This window comes from Octopus bimaculoides, chromosome 8 (genome assembly GCF_001194135.2).
Source record: "Octopus bimaculoides isolate UCB-OBI-ISO-001 chromosome 8, ASM119413v2, whole genome shotgun sequence".
In the NCBI taxonomy this organism is placed as follows: domain Eukaryota; kingdom Metazoa; phylum Mollusca; class Cephalopoda; order Octopoda; family Octopodidae; genus Octopus; species Octopus bimaculoides.
The window spans coordinates 77,118,356-77,119,058 of NC_068988.1; positions in this window are offsets into that span (position 1 = coordinate 77,118,356).

The following is a 703-nucleotide window of genomic DNA, read 5'->3' on the forward strand; positions in this document are numbered from 1 at the left end:
TATATATATATATATATATATATATATATATATATATATATATATGCGTATATACATATGTATATACACATACATATACTCATATACATATATATATACACATATACATATGTATTTACATATATACATCCACATATACATATATATATATATATATACATATATACATATATACATATATACATGCATACATACATACATACATATATACAAATATATATATATATACATACACACATATACAGGGTGCAGTGAATAAACTGTTGTCTAAATTATGCAAAAATGAAACTAACACTGACATCACGTTTTAACAGATATATTTACCAAAATTATATAAAAATATCTTGAAATACTAAAGAGTAAATTTATTCAATAAAATCACCATTGGCTTCAACTACACCCTCCAGTAGACTTAGGAATCTCCTGCAACTTTTCTGGATCATCTCCTTGTTTAAGTTGGTGAATGCTGTTATAATCCTTGCCTTCAGTTCATCTTTGTTGTTACAAAGAATTTTGTTGGTCTCTCACTCAACTGTACCCCACACATAATAATGAAGGAGGTTGCATCTTGGGGAGTTAGGTGGCCAAATCTTAGGAGTGATGTGATTGGAAAAATTGTCTGACAGCCATAACTGGGTTCTCCTTGTGCAGCATGGTTTAGTGTCCTGGTGTCAGACATAGGGTCTTCCAGCAGCCACCCTGT